At 44.6% G+C, this 22,120-nt stretch overlaps 1 protein-coding gene across 2 annotated transcripts in view; it reads left to right on the top strand.

The window, feature by feature from the left end:
• Positions 1 to 22,120, top strand: part of ASCC1 (activating signal cointegrator 1 complex subunit 1) — an 831,979-nt gene that overhangs the window by 434,039 nt on the left and 375,820 nt on the right. The window lies entirely within an intron of this gene.

Below are 22,120 nucleotides of genomic sequence, written 5' to 3'. Positions count from 1 at the left end.
GTATCGCTAGACCAAAGGCGCGAACATGGCGTTATTTAATCGAGACTCCGGAAGCAACTAGGGAGAATCCAGTCGTCACCAGTGGGCCGGCAGACTCGGTCGGCGGAACCCCTGTTCGACAGAGACAGCTTTTCGGGACAAAGGTAAGCCCGCGAAATCGAGTATTTGCTAAATAAGAATCCGGCAAGGGCTAAACATAATTGACAATACCCCTCCGTCTTTTCACACTTAGGCTTTAGATCAGCCAGCCCCCTTATGGGCTACACACCACCTAGAGAAGACGTCGCTTAGACCCGTGATCCACGAAGAAAATCCATTAAACACCAAAAGGATTGTTTATCTGAACCCCCTTCTAGGAACAGCTACCTATCATATGGAAGGTAAATTTGGGACAAATTCGTAAATGATTATGCTGTTAATACTTAGCAGCTTAGCGCTTATTAAATGCCACTTCTACCCACAGGCTTGCCATACGCCTAACAAAAGTTGTATACTCTTGTGGACCCCTGGACATTAAAAAGAAAAATCCAGCATTTACGATCCGGCGGCGCTGGTACGTATTTAGACCATCAGCTGCACCTAAGTGTGACCATGTAACTCTTTAAACAACTGCTGCAAAATGTGCTTCTTTCCCCATACTGTAAAGAATTTATTATTCTTGTCATACCATCATAGTGATCCAAGACACGTTTTTATCTACAGGCTTGACGGATGCCCACCATTGTTTAAAACCTGCATGATCTCTGTGACACTTGAAAGAAAAAATACTACGCTGAGGTGCTGTTGATATCAGTAGGTACCTTTAACTATGAAAGCGCAACATTATGCCCAGTTTGTAAAAGACCAACTCCCTCCAACCAGATCATATGCAGGAGCCCTGATTTCCTTTTAAAACAAGAGGGATGTAGAAAGGGTTTTAATATACCAACAATTCTTAAGTTGAGTAGGGGTACGGGTTATCGATTAAATTTCTGGCCCCATTAGAGGCACCTTAGCAGTCTGATGTAGTAGGATATTAATTTATCCCCCTTACAGGACCCGAACCGACCGGAAGTATTGCCTACGAAAACCAGCCACAGTAGTGCTCCCACATCTCTTGAATAACTGAATAAAATACGCCTACAGGTAAAATATTGAGACAAAAAGATATAATAAATAATGGTTTAGCCTTTAACTAAGACCTCCATTGACTAAATCAGGATTAGCATAACTATCTGCCTTTCCAGGACCGTGCTCCTGTCCTCATTTATAGGATCATGTGTGTACAAAAGAAAATAGTTCTGGTATATACCATGAACTATGTGAATGTGGTTGACAAAAAAAAGTTTTTTAATACCTGCTTGAAAGTGAAGACTCAGTGTTGTTGTGAATTGTGCTCTATGGTCCATTCAGTGAAGGCCATCTTGATGCCTTTTTAGATTCCACGTAATAGGGAATCTTTCCTAGGGAGTGTATCTAGAGGGTCTGACAGTGCATGGCAATCACCGGTCAAGTGTAGGAGCCTTGCTCCAATGTTTATCAGATGGTTAAAATCAATTTTCTTGAATCTCAGTGATTTCATAGATGTTTAAAATGTTTTATTGCATACTAAATCGCAAAGAATATATGTTGTTAGCACAGAAGTATTCTCTGAAAAACACATGCATATATATAAAAGTAAAATGAAATTTGTTTTCGCTCTCTATCTTTCAGATTTTTACACCTGTGCCCCCTCCCAGTATACTGCCCTTTGCCCTGATGAAGGTGCGGCCTCATCGGCCTGTCACCGAAACGCGCGTCGGCTTGTGTCTCCAGGAAAACGGCTATTGTCCTTATTACATCAGGACCCGTAGTCAAAACCATCCCCCTGGATTAAACACCCCGATTTATACAACACGCTTAACCATCCTTGTGTTGTACTCGCCAGGACTAGAAGAACGAATGTAGTATGAATGGTGAATGATACTAAATGAGAAAGAGTGGGTAGAGATTGAAGTGAAAGAGATAGAGTGTGTGAAGTGTGGCCGTTACTGGGTAGGATAGAATTCCCCTAATTATGTTGTTTCCTTATCTATGTCTGTCTTATTTATGACTTATATATACATGTGATACCTAAAAACTCTATATTTATATCTCTGTTATCCTTAAAAATAAAAAAATATATATATTTCTAAACATGAACTGTACAGTCTATTTTTGATTTGACCATGTGATTGTTATGTGTCCTGTCAACCCCTAGGCTAATCACCCCTTTACATATATTTGTTGGACCCTTTGGCTAGGGCCTTTATATCCTAAGGCAGGGTGTTCTCTCTTTCTATTTACATTGGTTTCTCCCCCCTACTACCTGCCTACATCCTAAAGTTACCCTCGGGGAACCCCCTTCTTTGTCTACTAAGTGGTCCCAGTACCCACCGCCTGCCCGTAAAAAATGAAACAAAAACGTTTCATTTTTATTTTTTTAAATGCATCCCGTTTTCCTTTAAGTTAAACGGGCTGCTTTATTTAAAAGCAGTTCCAGACATGGAGGCCTACCGACCCCAGCAGGCCACCATCCCTAGGAGGGCCAGCCATTCCAAATGGGGTCGCAAATTGCGAGTGGCTCATTAATATTCATGAGCCTGTCCATCTGGCTCTATGACTTTTAAACTTTAAAATGTAGAACTTATTTTCCTACCGCCTGTTCTCTTACAATTTTGGTGTTGGTTTACTTACTACATTTATTTCATTCTAACAAATTAGTGTGGAATCTCATTGTTTATTTCTTGACTTTAATGTTGTTTAGTTGTGATGTAAGAACTCTTTCCTCTGAGAGTAACCTGTTGCTTTGTGCAAAAGCTACTAAGGCTAAGCCGAGGATTCATTATTGAAACCTGCTTCACTTAACGAGACCATGAATTATTACTTTAGTGGGAGTTCATACCCTGCCCTCCTCTCCTTCATAAACGTCCAGGATCTCAAAGAAAGACATTGACAAGCTCATGACACCATGAGGCTCCAATGAGACGTACAGATGCTTGAGGTGTATTCCTTATCAGTATCAGAGTGAATTCTGGAGCATTGCCACAATGTATGTGTGAAGGAACTAGGGACTGGAGAGTAAATCTAAACTTTGCTTTATAGAGATAAGGTTTACATTTCAGATTTAATAAGAGTTGATTTCAAACTGTGTGTGTTTTCTTGTTGCTGCATTGGTTTTAACTGAAACGTAAGATTTTATGCAAAAGCTAGGAGATTTGAATTCCTGGTGAGTTTTGGCCTAAATCCCTCTAAGATGACCATCACATGCATTACCGGCCTCACCCACGAGGGACAAGCACTGGAGCGAACACCAGGAGACCGAATCACCACCCACCTGCCTGCCTGGCGCCAGTGTCTGCCCTTCAACCCTACAGCATACGGCCCTCAGCACACAGGCAGCTCACGCCTACAGTTGTAGCTTGCAGCTCGTTGTGAGTCGCTCAGTCGCTGAGACGCCGAGCCCCACTCCTGTTGCTGATAGTCCAGAAGTGCTCAAAACATGCCCCTGGAGGTAAGGGAACTCTGTACAACAGCGTCTGACCTGAGTTACGGTTCCCAGACTTACCGATTACGCAGATTAAGGAAGCTAAAAGTAGCATAGGGCAGGCGGTAGTGTGCTGTGTGTCTGCGTTAGGCGCTAGCGGCTCAATCTCCAGCTGCAGCTGCCGACATTAGGTTGGTGCAGTTTGCTGGGGTTGCTGGCAGCCAGCCATCAGCACTGCACTCCCCCCCTCATCATCGAAGTAACAATTCATTGGTATAAGCAAGTAAAAGTGAAGTAGCCAGCGATGAGTGTCCCCTCCACGCAGACATATGTGGGGCTGCGGGTGCGCTTGTGTGCTCATGCCTCCCCTGTTGCTTTATTATTGAGCATGCCCCCTTGGCTGCTTGGGAAGAAGGCGGCACCAGCGCATGGCTACGTAGCAGATAAACAGAAATATAAGCAGGCAATAAGCAAGCAATAGGGGGTCAATAAGGATGAAAAAGGTGAAATTGAGAGGGTGTATTAAAGCCTCCATGCTCCCCGGCACAATTTACTCTGAACCCACAATGAAGTTGGGTCTTTCTAGAGGGCCATTACATTTTCAACCTAAAAAGAGGAAACCTAGAATGAATAAATCAGTATTTGAAATCGACCCAGACAACCTTCCACCTCCTCCACCCCAAGGGCCATGCAGGGCTTGGCCCTGTCAGAAGTCTTTGTAGAGCTACCGAACCGCAGCAGCAGTGTTGTTATTCAACCTACCATCGAGCTCTTCTTAAAATATCGCAAAAAATAATTTAAAGAGGATGGAGGTTTTCCAAACTTTGTTACAGTAACAGAAATAAGTTCCATCAAATATGTATCAAGGTATGGTCCAGGCACGCTTAGTTCGGCTGCTGCAAGTATGCCATCATCTGCATTTGGTGCACCAGGCTGTCTAAGCAAACCTACTGCAGAAAAAGCTGCATCACCGAACCTTTATTCAGGCCCTCGCACATTGATTGTAAGGGCCCTAGTCCATTCCACACAAGATACTATACCCTCTCAGTCAAATATTGCTTCCTTGAAACAGCAAAAGCCACAGAACAAGATATTGCAAGATACACGTGACCAAGGACCAGGATATAATAACAAATATAGATTGTCTCAGACCTCCCAAATATAGATGATGCCCTTATGGAGTAAGTTAAAAACATGTCCATATTGCACAGTTCTAAGCTCTTTGACACTGCAGCAAAAGTGGGCCATAGACAAAGTTCATGTCAAGCCAGTAACAAGCCAACTTTTCAATCAACACATCCAGTTTCGAATGATAAAACCGTCATCGGTAAGCAAGACAACGTATGTAAAACACTAGATATTCTGGCAACTAGAAAATCAGACATTGACAAAATTACACCACCAGTGACAGTACATGAGGGTGAAATCAGGCATGTAATAAACATCACTAATTCTTCAACTTCCACCAAAAACCCAATGACAAAAAGAGCCAGGAAAAGGCCAAGAGATGCACACAACAAAGCTAATTGTTTAGCCAAGACAGCTAAGTCAGGCAAATGGACTGCTATCCAATCTTTAAATCTATCACACAGTATAACCAACAGACTAAATCCACAGAGGTGGTGATAGATGAGGTTCCAGACAACCTTATCCAGATAATATTCCCTGTGGACAAAATGGGAGAAACTTCATCAAATGCTAGTGACGGTGCCTTGACCAATCATTTTTCAAGTACCAGAAAAGAGGTAGCAGTAACGATCGCCAAGAAAGATTTGTCTATATCTCCTTTAGGCAATATGTTGTAGAGGCATCAAAATGCACCCACATTGCTTCAGCATAACACAGCAAAAGAGATCAAACCAACAACTAATTGTATCTTCACACAAGGAAAAAAAAGGATCAACAAACCAATGACCTAAAGGACAGTAGGGCAAAATTGGGTAATGTCCAAGTACCCTTTTTAACCAGTGAATCCCCTATGTGGCTGGCGATTCAAGGTACAAAACTAAGAGCAGACTTCCCCAACAGAAAAACACCTGTATAAAGCAGGATAAAAGTCCCTCAAATTCCACTCAGATCCTCTTTCTTCCATTATATGAATAAAGAGGCCCACATGACATCCTTAACCGTGGAAATATATTGAAATTGCTTGCATCAATCCCAGCACTGTCACATCTTGCAACCGATGCCCTTGAATCTGTACAATTTAATCAGGACCTGACAATTTCTCAGAGGGAAAAAACTTTCAACACGTGGCCAAACAATGATATTGCAAACAAGGTTATTGAAAATAGCCAATATTTCGCTGGATGGGGAATAGCGATCAGGAAAAGCAACGATGCAAATTATCCCACACTATTGATCCCTAAAATACCAGCTAAGAAAAATGAACAACTGGGTCAAATAACAACCAGGATCACATAGGAAAACACTGCAATGCTAAGAAGAGCTATTGGTCCCCTATTTAAACCTACTGTATCCTCAGGTCTGGTAATTACAAGTTCACTCGCCCACGTGTCTGCGAACAAATTCTGAAGAGGCAAGGCCTAATAGAGGATTGAGCTTGGCTTGCAGCAATCCTCACAACCTGAAACCCATAGGAAGACGACTGATGGTTGATTGCTTTAGACAAGTCTCAATTACCTATTAGTCTATTTTCCTGGAATGCGAACAGCCTTTCTAGTTTGCTGGAGGATCGTGATACAACAACCTTTCTACAGAGGTTTGATATACTGATGTTCCAGTAAATTTGGCATGAAGCTAATACTGCAATCTTAGGATATCAAAATTTTTCCATCCTAGCTATCCACTCATCAACTTTTAATCATGAAAAAGGAGGGCTCTCAATATACTTTGCTTTTGAAGTAGACAATAAGGCACAAGATATTGATCTGCAACTACCCAGGCTCCAATGTGTGAAATTACTCCTCCATATCTCAATCATTCTACTGAATATCAGCTTGAGTACAAAGCAAACAATTAAATTAACCCAGTTTGCCACATTCTGGTAAATCATTAAAACTCTCTCATACCAACACTCCAGTTACTTTATTACTGACACCACCAAGAGAAAAGGAAAGAGCAGACTACAAAATGATATAAATCAGTCTTGTTGTAACCACCTGTATAATATAGGTTTAATATTACTGAGCGATAATTCATTGAAAAATATAACCCCATTGCCAACTTTCAAAAATTCCAATTGCCACTCCATAAATGACCACACCATCATTACTAAGGTTTTGGCATTCAGTATACTTGGGTATCTGTGGTACGGTGGAGAAGAAGACAGGGAGAAGGGAAAGCGTTTGCTAAACACTATTTTATTTCAGGACTTCAGGATGCTGGACTTGTGGTCCGCCACCCCCCTCTCACCTTGCCCCTTTTCCCAACAGCTACCAAAATGCACTTGGACCGAAGAACCAGTCGGGCTGGCCGGCTGAAATCAACACACACGGCCCCTTTAACTCTCCGGACCACGAGGAAGAGTCCACGCCCCTCGGCAGCGTCTGAACGTCAAAAGGAGGAAGTAGGAGAGAGGCGACGGACGGCGTTTCCCTGGAGGTGGCTGGAGTAGGAGTCGGAGTCGGAGAAAGGCGAGACCAGAAGGATACTGAGGAGGAAGAAGAGACTGGGACCGAGAAGCCAGGAGGCCAACGTTTCCGCTCTTCACCCCGCCACGTTCCCACGGCAGGAGCGTGGCTTCAAGATGTACGGGGTCGTGTGGCGGGTTGGGTGGGGCGGAGAAACCAGCCCCGTGTGTAAATTTGTAAAGCCCTGTGTAAAGCTTCCCCTTCCTTCCCCTCACGTGCACTCTTACCTCACGGACTGTATATAATCCTCGAGACGCACTATCACTGGTTCCCCTCTCTAGTGCACCGCGGTCATACCAGTCACCTGATCCGATTTTCCTTTCTTTCCTGCACCGGAGCTGAGGAGAATAGAGGGGAGAGACGTCCCCCTTCCAGAGCCCACCAGTACCCGTCGCCATCACTGGAAGAATAAAGCCAAGCTGGAGCAAGCTACCTTTCCCTTTGATCCCGCAGTTCATTCCAGGGACCGAGCAGCACCCCTACTAAGAAAGACTTATATCCCAATAAAACCCTCACTTAAACCCTTACTCAAGGCGCCAGTGTTTCTCTTTACTCCTAAACCCCCTGTCAGTCAGAGTATAGTAACGGAAAACCGGGGTATTCCGGCCCCCTTGGGACAGAGGGTCTCCGGGGTTAGAAGCAGCAAAAGGGATTAAGGGAGTGAAGAACTAAGCACCAACCATCACCAGTGAACCGCTTAATCCTTTCTAGACGCTTTTACGCTCTATGGCGCTTAGTCTCTGTGCACTGAGCTCGGCTCCCGAGTGTACGCGGAAGCGCCCGCCCTCACCTCCCGGCCTCTCCTTGCCCAACACGGCTCCCAGTTGTCCCCATACCTTCTGAAGCCACGACCCTCCTGGGCCGTGGCAGGGTTCAGCGCGTTGCCGGAGAAGGTCCGGCTCTTTCTTTTCTGGGTCTCCATCTGGCGCGATGTCGGCGTGCTCCCTATCTGCTTCCGCCTCCTCGATGGGGTGTCTCTACGATTCCGTGAGTCCTGGGCCAACGGAGAAGGTCCGTACTTCGCGATCTCTTCCTAACGCTGCCTTGCTTCCTTCGCTGGGCTCCAAATTGAACTCTCAACTCCCAGAGTCTCTTCCTTTTTTAAGGGAAGGCAGTCAGGTGGCCAAGTCACATGATCGGGCTGCCGAGGGAAGTTAAAGGGATAGTGTTCATCAACCACAGGAGCCGGGGTCTGAAAATAGAGGAGGGGATAGGGGAAGAGGTAAGGAGGAAATTGTTCATGCAGTGTCCCTGAAGAGGAGGCATCGTCCGGGGGTAGCTCCTCGTCACAGTATCACATCGAAGTACGAGTTAAAAGTGATCACAATCCTCAGATTATAACTTTGCCGCTAAACGCCCATTGCGAGCCAAAGCCCAATAACCTCCATCAAATGCCAACATCATACAATTTGAAAAAATTGATTTAGCAGTCATCTGAACTGTCATAAATTATGAGTTTTGCAGGAAGACAAATAGGATCTTCTCATTACGAATCTCAAAAGGGAATATCCATGGTGGAGACTTGGCATTGAAGGTGCTCATCACTAATAGAAAATTTCCTGGCAAGATCTATACGAAGGGGTTACCCCTTTGTATTTATTTACAACAAATGGTATTCCATAAGCTTCATCAACTAAAGAAGTCTGTAAATAGAGCTGCAAGAGTAGTCCACCATCAAACTTATTAAGCCACAACCAAAAAACAAAAGTGAACACTAAACACTTTGAGATCAGAATGTAAACAAGAAATTTGGAAGGCAAAAAGGGCACACCATGCATTGATATGGGCTAAGCTACACTAGGCCAGTAAGGCCAACAACATAAAGGCGTTTTGGGGAACCATAAACACATTGGATAATGGTGATTGTAGGGATAATAGTGCTAATAATCCAGAATTCTAGTGGGAAACTGTTATTTCTTGTCTGTGCGGCGAGTGCTCTGAACCCAAAATAGATGACGACATACAGTGAGAAATATCAACTTTTACTGCGCTAAGTGCCCCAAACCATTCTTTCGCAGGGATCAGGTGTCCGCACACTGACATATCTTGATCAGTAAAGCAAATATCTGATGAATTGATTATCATCTCTTTGCGTAGTATCAAATCAAATGGAGCACCATGTCCCAATGGCCTGCTCAATGCTGTGTTTAAAGCAAATCCTAGACAGTGGGCACAATACTGATTCCACTATATTATGAGATTTTATCTGCAAGACATCCCGGAATCATGGCAAGGGAGTATTTTGCAACCTGTTTATAAGCACAGCCCCCCAGAAATTCCTCAAATTACCGGGCAATCGCCCTAACCGATATAAATATTTCTTAAGAACAAGGGTACCCCATAAGGCGAACCTGGGGTAGTAGTGATTTTTTTGAAAGAACAATGGTTCAAGGGTGGCCTAATAAGGTCCTGAGCGAAAGTATAGCGTAGGAATAATTCACGCTAGGGAGCTAAAGATGTAGGTACATATAGAATTATTTATTTTCTCTTTCAACATTTATCAAAAAAGTTTCAGGTGCTCATATGAGTGACAAGGTGCACAACGTGACACAAGTGAACATAGTGAAAACGGAATGTCACACAACAACAAGGTAAAAGACCACATACATATATACAATGGGGGGGGATATATTTCCTTGAGTAGGTCGACGACGTTTCGATCTATATTATTTTAGATCATCATCAGGACTGGGGAGCTTCCTGAAATTAATCAGGACATGTAGGCTGTTGCGAAGGGGGTCCGACTGCTTGTCAATTGCTTGCCAGGAGTTAATCAGGGCATGAAGGCTGCTGCGAAGGGGGTCCGAGTACCTCGCTACTAGAATTACTCACGCTCAATGCCCGATCGGGAGCGCGTTAAGATTACTTCCTGGTTGCGCGCGCATGCATTCGGCTATATTCCATGCGCATGCGAATATAGCCGAATGCATGCGCGCATGTCCTGATTAAGCTAAAGATGAGTAAAAAAGATAACAAAATTAATGATACGCGTACTAGACCAAAGTCCCGAATATGGATAGTTGGGCGGAATGGAGATTGACACCGTCACGACATTCAGCCACTTTAACACCTTGAGAGCCAAAATGTCTTCCTTTATTTACGCCTTTAGCTCCCTGCTTGACAAGTTATCATGCCCCAGCCACGAACATTTGGTAAAAAATAGGAAGACAAAGCTAGTCCCTGCATTAGCTTATGGATCAGTAATTTTTCGAGGTGTTGATACCAATTTACTGAACCAACTACAAAAGACTTTAAATCCGCCTTCAGGATTCCACTGAGCAGTGGCCATGCCGAAATTCGGTTGGAGTTTGGCCTGCAAAGCCACAAATTTGTAAAACAGGCTGCTTATTGAAAAAGCTTACATATTCTGTTTGACCTAATCCCAGTCCTTTACCAATTCTGTGTTGTCAAGAACCTATACATCATGATCTTTCAAGTGTATGGCGATCTTATTTATCTGAGTTCCTTGACATTTTTAATAGCCAGTCACTTGGGCTCATGACAATAAACAAAGGAACTTTTATTAACATTCTAAATAAAGTGACAAATGTTTTATCTGTTACAAAAGACAGAGGCCTTACCGGCTAAATGGCAGGCCTAGATTGTTAATAATTCATTAGAGAAACTTGAGCTCCAGCCTTATTAACTATTGCATATGCCAACCTGCATGAGGGACGCATTTCTCAAGCTAAGACTGGGTAGGTACCCAACAAAGGAAGGCACGCCAAGGTGGGTGAAACAATGGCAAGCACATTGTTGCAGGCTATGTGTTTATTCAAAGGAAACTTTTATGCACAAAGTTTGTGTCTGCCCTCGTCTACTACAAGTTGAAACCATTGTTCATTTTCCTTGGTGTGAGAACATAGCTTCAAGCCCTTATTCTCGGTCTATCTGGAACATCAACCTTTTACTTGTAGCGGAAAACATGTGGAAATTGTCCTAGCATTCTCTCTGAGTAGAACTAGCATGGTCTTTCCAATGTTCACTGTTTTAATTGCGTTGTGATTATTGTTGCATGTTTAGTGATAATTTGCATTACTTGAAATATGGCAGTTTTAATAAGGATGGTATTGTTGACACACTTTAGGGATCCTTTGTACTGCTCGAACAATGTCGAATATCTACGCCTGTATGGCTCTTGACTGTTCACTGTTTTAATAGTGATATGATTATTGAATCACTTTAGTGATACTTTGTACTACTGATACAATGTCAGTTTTAATTGGGAAGTTACTATTGATGCACTTATGCAATATTTTGCACTGTTTAACGTTAGATATCATTGCTTTTCATGTCTCTTGATTGACCACAAACAACTTAGTAATTGTTACACTCATTTTTGTACAATAGTAGGTCTTGCCCTTGGATATGAAATTCCAATTAAATTGTAACTAACGCACCACAGAATGTTTTATGTATATTGTAATTATTTTTTATTAATCAGACAATAAACTATTACTACTATCCTACAAGTTATATTCAGGCGACTCCTGCATTTGATTAAGAATGAATTACGTTTTGGTTAGAGTCAATTCCAGGTCTGCACTTGACATCTGTGCTTTGAAGAAGAGAAATTCTTTGAGGCAGTCAGTGTTGTGAAAAAAAGTTTGATGTTGTTGGTATATTAATGAATCTTGATTAGTAATTTGTCATGGGAGTGTTGAGGTGTCTCTATAAACAGGGTGAAGATCAGTGTGGGGAAGATGCCCATTTTTGGGGCAATGCAGGTCAGTGGTAGTTCTTGAAAGTTTTAGGAGCCCATGTGGCTGAGCGGAGAGCAACTATAGAGATGGGACACAAATTAACAAAGAACAGTGCTTGTGAAGCTCCTGTACATGTTTCGATGAGGGCTTGATAGTCGGCACACTCAAAGCTACTTGCTGATTAAACAGGGGCATCCTTGTCTAGAGTGAGAGCATTGTCCACAGATTAGATGATAGCTGTGTCATTGAAGCATCATACTTTAAAGTCTGAAGGAAAGTCCTTTGGGGGACTTTTTGATTCAATCTGCTCTTGATAGTGGTTGGCAACAGGGTTTTATTTTACATTTGAATGTGAGGTGGTGATGGAGTCAGCTGGTGGGTAGATCGTTGTCAGATCTATGCTGGCTTTTTATTATTGTCTCTTCTAACCGCATATTCCTTACCATTTTAATATTTCATACCCGTCAAACTGGATCCGGAAGAGTTTTAGCAGTACCCCTGGGCACTGCCAGGTGGTGCTAATGGCTCTGCGTCAACGCCATTCCACGCAGGACGTGATCGTGTGCTGGCCTACAAAAGCGATTCAGAAAAGGGTGGTGGTGATGGACAGAGTATCTGAATTAAGCAGACCACTCCTACCCAGTCCAAAGATCAGGGCTTGATCCATCACCGTTTTTTATCTCACTGCACCATCCCAGCTCAGAACCTGGCTATTTGCAAATTAGTCTGTCCCTGGCCCAGTGCTTCATGGGAACGGGCAGACCAAACTACCAAGCCAATTCTTTTACTGGAAAGGAAACAAGCTTCCGGGGACCGGTTTCTGGCATTACAGCCGTCTTCGGCCCGGCTTGCTTGAATCCTGATGGTGCAGTGAGCAAGGGACTCACATCTGAGCATACCCTTCCACGCTTATGGTGGACAAAACGATTCAGAAAAGGGGATGGTGATGGACAGAGTATCTGAATTAAACAGACCACTCCTACCCAGTCCAAAGATCAGGGCTTGATCCATCACCGTTTTTTAGCTCACTGCACCATCCCAGCTCAGAACCTGGCTACATGCAAATTAGTCTGTCCCTGGCCCAGTGCATCATGGGAACAGGGCAGACCAAACTACCAAGCCAATTCTTTTACTGGAAAGGAAACAAGCTTCCGGGGACAGGTTTCTGGCATTACAGCCGTCTTCGGCCCGGCTTGCTTGAATCCTGATGGTGCAGTGAGCAAGGGACTCACATCTGAGCATACCCTTCCACGCTTATGGTGGACAAAACGATTCAGAAAAGGGGGTGGTGATGGACAGAGTATCTGAATTAAGCAGACCACTCCTACCCAGTCCAAAGATCAGGGCTTGATCCATCACCGTTTTTTGGCTCACTGCACCATCCCAGCTCAGAACCTGGCTACATGCAAATTAGTCTGTCCCTGGCCCAGTGCATCATGGGAACAGGGCAGACCAAACTACCAAGCCAATTCTTTTACTGGAAAGGAAACAAGCCTACAAAAGCACCATCCATGCACTCTGACATCAGTTCTTTCTTTCTGCGCAAGCAGATGCGGATCTGGAACTACGCTCTTTGAGAGACAAAGCAATTCTACAGGGTGTGTAAGGGTATATGTCACCTCTCAAATCTACACAGTTCAACCCCTATAGGGAATGTCTAAATCAAATGGCAGTGACTGACCCACATATGTTTTGCCTGTAATGCTTAGGGTCAGACTATGACTCTAAAGTCTGCAGGAAATGTGTCTTGATGCACTCCAAGGCTAATTGAGACTGGGAAGTGAAGCTCTTTGCGGCAAAGCACCACAAGACCACACACTGTGATCAGTCAAGATCTAAAGGTATTATCCTCCCGTTTCAGATCGTCTTCCCAATCTAAATACTCTGGCAAATCCAAGAAAAAGTGTTAGAAACACAAGCAAGACTTGGCCCCGACACTCCACTATTGATCTCCCGAAAAGGTGCAAAGGTGTCATTGGGCCTCAAGGTTGCACTCCCAAAGTCACTCTACTTAAGAGTTGATTCTGACCCTTGTTCTGCGGCAACCAGAATTTCCGAAGCCGTTGGCGACTCCACAGCAAATTTAGGACTTCCACAAAGCCATGCTGCAGCTGTTTGACACAGTACAGGCTCCCTCTGGCACTCCTACGTGATCTGAGAGGCCTCCCAACTGCTATTCCACTGGCAGGTCCCTCCTTGGCACCAGCTGGGCCCTCTGGATTTGCTCCGGGCTCCAGACTGACTTTGGTACCATTTCCCTCCCTGGTGCCACAAACCATGCCGGAACAGGATCTACCGATGCAGGTGCCATCGACTCTGGGTGACAACGGCTAACCCACAGTGCTGTTGAATGTCCAAAAGGCTCTGCCATTACCTTATCCAATGTTGCATGCTGCTTTATTTGAGTTATAACTATTTTGTCAAACTTCTGATTTTGACCCAGTGCCTCTACCTTCTTGAAGGGCTTGTGTCATGCATGAATTATTCAGCAGACTCTGGTAATTCAGACTGTGATGCTGGGGATGTGATTGCCCAGCCATACCAAGAGCAAAACTAATAAGAAGACCTCCAGGATGACAGTGGTCTAGACACCTCACCCGACACTGGACTAGTTAATCCCTGAGGCCCTTCCACTTATGAGAGCTTCTCCTTTTCCATGGTTGTGCGAAAGGCAGTTTGGTTTCTCGACGTTTAGCTTCCTACTCAGGAAACTAAGGCCAGTGTTTTTTATGAGGTACTTTAGCATGGCCAGACAAGTTCTGAGCCTCGTCTTGCATTCAGTGAGGCTCTAACTGTTGCCCTTTCGGGGATCTGGGCCAAACCCTGCTCCTGCCCACCTGTTAATCAGCAGATCACCAGGCATCACCACACTGCCCCAGGTGATCCAGATTACTTTGCTCCGCATCCGATGCCTAAGAAACTTGTAGTCCAGGCTTCTGCCAGTAAGGTGAATCCAAACTAATTTCCCATTAAACCCAATGACGGGGAATCAAAGAGTATGGAAACCTTTGGTAAAACAATATTCTCCTCACCCAGCTTGGCCCTTTGCTCTGTAAATTCAAGTTGCCTCTTGGGCCAGTACTCTCATGCCTTGTAAGACTCAGTAGCCAATGTATTGCCCATGGTCTCGGGATAAGCCAGTGCTATCCTTTCTCAGGCCATACAGGACAGTTGTGATACAAACAAATTCACAATTTGTTCTGGGCTCGATACCACTGCTTCTCTGCAAAGAGCTATCCATACTAGTGTGGCCATTCCCAGGCATGCCAAGATATGGTCCACCGGGTTTTCGGGAAAACGTCCAGGCTAGTCTTATGGACATGCCATTCGATGAGTCCCATCTTTTCAGGAATAAAGCAGACATGGCACTACAGTGCTTCAAACATAGAAGGGCCACAGCACGCTCTCTGGGCCTCTCTGCTAACAACTGCAGTACCAACAATTTCACCCCCTCCAGGGCTATAGTAGGGGCTACCAGTATTGGCCAACCACTGCACCTATTGCTCTAGGACTTTGCAGTTACAGTGCCCACGGGATAGGTCAACAAGGACAGCACACAGCCCAGTCTCCAGCCCCTATTACAAAACAATGGGATGAACCAAAATTACATTGAAGGAACTGGGTAACTAGTGATACAAACAACAATGGTCCAATTGGAAAAGAACAAAAATAATACTCTGATTCCAGGAGGGCTAAGTTAACCCCTTCCATGCGTTTGTCGCCGTCCCTCCCACTCCGCTAAGCTGCCGCACCGTGGCGGAATTGCCACATCCGTTAAGCGGTTAATCAACTTCTTCAAGCATTATTTACTTGGACCCCCTCTGAATCAATCACAGCTGATAAGAGGTAAAAGCAGAGGAACAGAATTAATAAAAGAAAATTAAATACATTTTTCAAATACACACACGAAAATTGTATTTACATTTTTTTTATGTAGTTATATTAGCAGGAAATACAGTATTGATACAGTTTTTTAATATTCATACAGTTATTTCATTAAACTCTTAGCTCCAGGAAAAAGATTTTAGTGATAGAATAGGTGCTCAGAGAAGGCGCTTGTGTAAAATTGAGAGTGAAGAAGGAATAGGGTTTGGACCCATTACATATACTATAGTTCTTCTTATGGAAGCCTGCCCAACATATAGGTGCATAACAAAAACAAAATCTATTTCATCCAATGGCGGCACAGTTAGTAAATACAAATTGCCACCCTGTGAATCATCTATTCAAATCCGTCTTTTTATGGGATGTCAAAATTTCGCCCCAACACAAAGGAAATGGCCAATGATTGCTTCAATAGCAGGTCTTCTTCAGGGCTGGGTGAGTGAATAAAGAAGGAACAACCAGGATACAACTATCATCCATGTGTGGTAAAACCATTTATATTTGCAAAGGAATGTAGAAGGCCAAAATGCCCATCAGTAAATGGAGCTATTGATCTACCTTTTAAACGTGGTTAGATTGTCAGAAAGGTTCGCAGAGGAAATTAGTAACAATATCCTTCCAGCAAATAGATTGAACCTAAAACACTTTTCTAGGGGAAACTCAATTCCCACATCTGCCCGTTCGTGAATGAATTACATAAGGCCCTCTCAGGGCTACCCAGTGTCCTCTTCCCGCGGCTCCAGCCCCATCAACCACCACCATCTCCAAGCCCCTTTAGCATGCCCTTGCTGGCTCGCTTTCATCTGTCTAAGCCAAGATCCGACATTTTTTAACAGGGTGGCAGGCAAGCACTTCGGACAAATGTTTCCTGCACATTGTTCGGCGGGGTTACACTCTACCATTTCTCAAAATCTGGCTGCTCCTACCACCATCCTCAAAAAGACAATGGAGGACCATCTATCTCTCTTACAGCAGAAAGTGCAGGCTCTTTTGGCCAAAGGAGCGAGAGAGGATCTGGGTGCCAGAAGTCTGTTGTGGCTGTTATTCCCGCTTCTTCCTGGTGCAGAAAAAGGACATAGGGACTCCGCCCCATGCTAGAGCTTCACCCTCTCAATGCCTTTTTGCAAAACGACAAATTCAGGATGCTCACCCTGGCCCAATGCTTGTCTGCCCTTGGCCCTGGAGACTGGATTGTATCTCTGGACCTGCAGAACGCTTATGTACACATGTCTATCCTTCAGGCCCACAGACCTTAACTGTGGTTCATGGTAGGCCACAGCATTTTCAGTTTGCTGTGCTCCCTTTTGCCCTACCAGCACCCTTCTGGTGTTCACGGACGTGATGGTGGTGATTGAATCTCGTCTTTGGGGAGCAGACAACCCGGTCTTCCCCTACTTCGACAACTGGCTGTTGAAGGCGGGCTGGCCACAGACAGTAACCCACCTCCAGACTGCAACAAACATCCTATCATCCTTAGGGTTAACTATCAATTTGCCAAAGTCTTACGTGACTCCTTCTCAGCAGTTCCGTTCCTACTCCCTGGAGACCAGGGCATTTGGACCATGATGTCGATGTTTCAACCTCTGTCCTTGATATCAGTGTGGGTGACTCTGGGGCTGCTGGGACTGATAGCCCCTCCTCTTAGTCAAGTATGTCAGATGGCATATACGGGCTCTTTAGTGGAATCAGAAATTTCAGTTAGCACAGCACCAGGGGGATCTTTCAGATCTGTTTCAGATTTCGAAGGAGACTACAAAAGATCTGAACTGATTGCTGTAAGGCAGCCATGGCATCAGTAGCAGTCCCCTTTCCTTTACTGTGCGCAAAGTTCACAGTCATTACCAAAACATCATTTCTGGGTTGAGGTGGCCATCTGGGAAAGGTGGAGATCAGAGACTTCTAATTTCTGGCGGTCCCTGGCTCCATAGCCGCCTTCTGGAGCTGAGAGCCATTCACTTGGTGTTGAAAGCTTGACTGCCCTTCATTAAAAGAAAGCTGTGCAGGTGCTCATGGACAACACTATCACACTGTGATACTGCAACAAGCAGGTTGGGGTGAGGTCATGGACCCTGTACCACGAGTCTCTGCATCTCTAGACATAGCTAGACCACCAAGGAATCTTTCTGTGGACTCGCCACCTGGCAGGTTCCTTGGACGCCAGAGCGACCAAGCTAAGCTATCAATGCCTTTCCAGATCACGAACGGCAGTTACATACAGAGGTGGCGGTAATAAGGAGAACCCTGGCTTGATCTCTTCACAACTCCAGAGAACACACAATGTCAGCACTGCTCTGAGACGCATTCTGTGTCGACTGGAACTCTGGATTCCTGTATGCCTTTCCGCTAATCTCTCTCCTACCCTGGGTTCTGAAGAAGAGCAGGATCAACCGAGCCCAAGTCATCCTGGTGGCCCTGGATGGGCTTGAAGAGTATGGTATCCCAAATTCAAGGGCACAAGCCTCCATCCTCCGATCAGACTGCCTCCTCGGGAGGACCTCCTGTCACAGCAGCATGGCAGGTTTCTGCATCTGAACCTGCACAACCTACACCTCCGTTCTTTGAGATTGAGTGGTGACAGTTGAATGCCTTCAACCTTCCTCCCAATTTTGATATCATCTTATCATCTTGGCAGCCCGAAGTCCCTCAACCAAATCTATATATACCTGCCATTAGGTTTGGTTTATGTCCTGCTGCGCTTCTTAGATGATTTCCCCTCTACAGGCCAAATCTTTAGATGTTTTGTTGTTTGTACTTGTTCCTGACCGAGCAAAGCCTTGACTTGGACACTGTTAAAGTGTACCTGTTGGCTCTAATGCCCTTTGTAAGGTTTCTGGACCAGCCCTCTATTCAAATCGCCAGTAGTGATGTGTTTCCTCAAAGAGTTACAACATATGTCCCCCCTCTCTATTTTTTATGCTCCAGTAGGACTTACATTTGGTCCTAAAATTTCTCATGTGCACGCCTTTTAAGTCTCTCCGGCTCCTTACCCTCAATTTCATGTCGCCATAACATAGCTGCGACGAGTGAGCAAGCTACAGTTCTTTTCTGTTACCCACCTTAACACCTCATTCTACCCAGACAGGCTGGTTCTGCAGACTCGAGTCTCAATTATTTATAATATTTATTCTCTTGAGCAAGGAAAGGCAAGGCTGTACCGAAAAGGACCGTCTTGTGCTGGAACGTACTCTGCATTAAGATCTGCTATGTACTCACCCAAAAGCAGCCCCCTGATGGGTGGCGTTCTCATTCTACCAGAGCCGCTGCTGCTACCACTGTAATGGCGCTTGGGGTGAGTTTTCTGGACATTTGCCATGCTGCTATGTGGACATCACTCGATACTTTCACAAGGCAATATTGTCTTTGCTGCCAGATCTGCCGGGGAAGGCATTTTGCCCACTCAGTCCTTCAAGACTTTTTGGTTTGACCTGTTCACCGACTCACCACATAGAAGATACTACTTTGCTATCTTTTCAAAAGCTAAGCAATCTGTGGTTAAAATTCTTTATTAGAAGGCAAAATTACTTACCTTCTGTAACGCTCTTTCTGGTAGAGCCGCTCTCTAACCACAGATTCCTCACTGACCCTCCTGCCTCCTGGCCTGCACTAGTCACGACTGATCTGATTTTGTCCCTTCGTTGGCAGGCGTGGATAGTTCACAAAGGAACTAAAGGCAGCGTGCATGGCGGTGCGCTTATGTCGGCCCATGCATGTCCAGTGTGGAACAATGTCGACACAATGCCATCTGTGCCCCCGCTGCATAATAGAATAGATGGGATTGTGGTGATTTGTATGTTCTTGTTGGTGTACTGTCTGATTTTGCTGATCTTTTCAAGGAAGACTTTATTAATGACGTTTTATTTGTCTTAGCTCTTGATGGACTGTTTTGATGGGTTTTGTGCTGGCAAAAGTACATTCATTGTTTTGTGATTCCAGACATAGAAATATGAAGCTTTTAATGTTCTCTTGTTTTCAGATAGTGTTTGCTGCCCAAGGTCTTGAGTGGACTAGGGGATGGTTCAGTGTGTCTTGATCACAGTTTCATTGGGCCAAAGATGTCGACATTGGCCTCAAAGACGTTATAAACAGGGACAAGCTATATGTTTCATTTGAATGGTGTTTAATAGTGTGAGAAGGTATTGCTTATGTGATTTAAAGGGAAAGGCTTTGAAGGAGCAAACCTGATGTTTTATTGGGTTGGTCTTCAATGGTGGATAATTTGCTTGTGATGAAAGATGAATGTTACGGCTAAGTGGGTTGATCCATCCAGTTATTTTTGGGTAAGGCATAGTGTTGTTGCCCACAATGTTTGTTGGTTTAGTTACATTCTGCCTGATAATGAGTATATTTAAGAGATCAATGAATGTGGGTTGTTTTTTACTTGGACGTAGGACCTATCCGCATGCTGTGATTATGGTGTGTTTGACGGTTTTTAATGAGGTCAGTGATTTCCTTGATGAAGGTGTTACTATTTCTTTATATTCTGTAAATCTGTTTCAAGATGAGTGTTACTAGGAGGAGATGTGGAAGTGGCAGGTGATGTTTTTCATGAAGGTGCGGGTAGAGGTTTCTTTGAGAGTGCTCAGCTCTTTTGCTGTTGTATTGATGAATCTTCACTTGTATTCACAATTTTTTGAGCTATTAAATATCATAACCTTTGTAGTGGAGTGTATGGTGGTAGGTGTGAGCCATGTTTGAGTGTTAAAGCGCATGTTGAAGTTATGATTTGATGGGAGCGTCTGCTACATCCACATCATGGCACACCATGGAATTGCCTTTGCTGCGCATCAATTAGCAAATAAATCAACATCTCACTCATCACCACACACAAGCCACCAGCAGACATTCTGCTGCTGTTGTTATAGCTTGTATGTAGTTGGGGTTTTGGTGGGTTTTGAGTGGTGATGAGTGAGATGTTGATTTAGTTGCTACCTGATGCTCAGCAATGGGAATTCTATGGTGTGCCAGAATGGTGAAGCAGCAGAATTTCCTATCAACTCACACATTTCAGTGTCATGCGCATGAAATCACCAAAGTGCGAGTTTCATGAGTAATTGAGATGTGTGTTATGTTTGTGTGCGAGGAGAGTGTGATCATTTGGGAGTATATGATTTGACATGGTATTTCCAAAAGGCAGTGGCCCTGCCCTTTGATCCTTTTGAGCAAACTTTGATTTGGAGACACAGATAGGACACTCTGAGGATGGAGCATGTTGGGAACTTCCTTCTTGTGATCTATCTTTCACTTTCAATTGTGGGGTCTCTGACTGCACATACTGTCTGCAAGGGCCAAAGACTGCATGAAAGCAGCTGAACAAGGGATTTAAAAAATCCGATTCTTGATACGTTTACATATGAGATGCACCGAAAGGTTTACATCTAAGAATATTCAGAACAAAAGTGACTATCGTCATTATGTGAAAGAGCAGAACCATGACTAGTAATAAGGTTATCATCCACGTTTTATAATCATACTAGCAGCCCGCCCCAACCTTGTCCGGGTGCTTTCAGGCTTCCCCCTACCCCCGCCTTCCCCGACATCGCTCAGCAGCCCGTGCCCCCGCCCGCCCCGTCCCCCGCCTGCCGCCTGGCCTGACCCTCGCCTGGAGGTGTTAGTCCCCGTCCCCCTCCTGCCCCGACCCCCGCCTGCCCCGACATTGCCTTTAGTAACTCCCTGTCCCCCGCCTGGGCCGACACCCGCCTGCTTACCTCATTCTCCACTCCTGAGTGCAGGTCCTCGCCGCTCTGCTCCTCACCGCCTGTCCGCCGCCGCTCCTCCCCCGCGCCATGTCCGCCTCTCCTCTGGTCTCTCACCGCCGCTGGCCTGTCCGCTGCAGCTCATGTGACCGCTCCTCCCCTGCGCCATGTCCGCCGGTCCTCTGACGCCGCTCCTCGACGTGAACACGCACGTCGCGGCCGGCGCTACTTTGGGGAGGACTACTTTTTTTTTTTTTAAAAGGTGTTTTTTTAAAGTTTATATAGCCTATAACCATCCACACACCCTGCCGATTTCTACGGTGTATCAGGTGTGTAGATTGGCGCAGTGGTTCCCGCGTTTACTTGCCTCAAAGCCTGCAAGTTTCTCCTTTATTATAGTAGTATAGATCACTGAGTATCTTGCAGTGTGAGCAGCATGCTGTCTTTTATGATTTTACACCTTTCTGTCCCCATTCCTGCTTTTTAGTCATCTGAAAAAAACAATGAGTGAAGGTTTTACTTACAGTCCACTTTCTTTTTAGCTCGATCAGTCCCATCAATATGGGATTAAGACTACAGGTGTCCCGCAATTTGCTGCTTTAATCGAAATGTATACTGAATGCTTGCTTCCATGTCATTCCTGCACCTATTGTTTGTTAAGCGATTTTTAAATAAATAGGAGTTTATAAAACGTAAGACTACAGGTGTCCCTAAACGTGTATACAATTAAGTAGTTAGAACTCATTCTTCCAAAAAAAGTTG

The sequence above is a fragment of the Lissotriton vulgaris genome, chromosome 5 (genome assembly GCF_964263255.1).
Source record: "Lissotriton vulgaris chromosome 5, aLisVul1.2, whole genome shotgun sequence".
Classification (NCBI taxonomy): domain Eukaryota; kingdom Metazoa; phylum Chordata; class Amphibia; order Caudata; family Salamandridae; genus Lissotriton; species Lissotriton vulgaris.
This window is presented reverse-complemented; position numbering and strand designations above follow the sequence as displayed.